The 1,097-nt window shown below is 34.7% G+C and overlaps 1 pseudogene; it reads left to right on the top strand.

The window, feature by feature from the left end:
• The window catches only part of LOC119339648, a 2,766-nt pseudogene that overhangs the window by 987 nt on the left and 682 nt on the right, over nt 1-1,097 (top strand).

Here is a 1,097-nt window from a genome sequence, read left to right on the forward strand (position 1 = left end):
ATTTCAGTTTTGAAAAAATCAAAAGAAAATGATAAAAACTTCAAAAAATAAAATCCTTCGAGAGGTAGTTATATTACTATATCTACTAGTTAGGAAAATTTGAAAACTTAAATTTGGACATGTTTTGCAAAAAGTGTAGGGAAAATGTAAAACGGCTATAACTTTTGCATACGATGTCGGAAAAAAAGTATAATATATCAAAAAATTCAGCACGAAAATCCGCATCCGATGGAGACAGTTTGGAATTTTTTAGAATCCTCAAATTCGAAAAGGAAAAAAAGATATGGTCAAATTTCAGTTTTTTTAAAAAAATTTGGTTAAATTTGGTCAAACTACTTATTCAAGAAGTATTAATGTTTCTACATAATTATTCAAGAATATTAGTGTTACTAAATAATTATTTCAATTTTTTGAATTTTGGTCAAACTATGGTCAAACTTATTCAAGAAAAATTAGCGTTACTAAATAATTACTGTTTTTTTAGAATAATAGTTTCAAACTCAAACGGTGAAATGTGTGACTTCATGCTCAAGCTAAACTCCTGAGGGTTAATAAGATTGACATCTTACTATTGTCAGGAAAACAACAAGTGCAGACTCAAAAACGAAGGAAAATAGAACCCGAAAGTTAAGCGTGCTCGGGCTGGAGTAGTGAGAGGAATGGGTGACCGGTCGGGAAGTTAGATGATTTGGAATGAGTGATCCACACTTGAGCAGTTAAGAGAGGTGATTAGAGACTAAATCATCAAATAATTCAGAAAAATTAAAAATCGAAAAAAAAATCAAAATTTTTTCCAAAATTTTCAAAAAAAATAAATAAAAAAAAAACCTTTAGTACCGGTTGATAACACCAACTGGTACTAAAGGTCCCCCATACTAGGGCGCAAGCTCACGCCACGTGGTGGCACTTTAGCGCCGGTTCGTGCCGAACCGGTACTAAAGGGGGGGGGGGGCTTTAGTGCCCACACTTTAGTGCCGGTTCCATAACCGGCACTAAAGGCCCTTACAAACCGGTTTTAAAGCTCCGTTTTCTACTAGTGAGAGGCCATGGCCCCCCAGCCTTGGTCAAATTCATGAAAGAATTTTTTTGGGGGGAGA

The sequence above is a fragment of the Triticum dicoccoides genome, chromosome 7B (genome assembly GCF_002162155.2).
Source record: "Triticum dicoccoides isolate Atlit2015 ecotype Zavitan chromosome 7B, WEW_v2.0, whole genome shotgun sequence".
NCBI lineage: Eukaryota > Viridiplantae > Streptophyta > Magnoliopsida > Poales > Poaceae > Triticum > Triticum dicoccoides.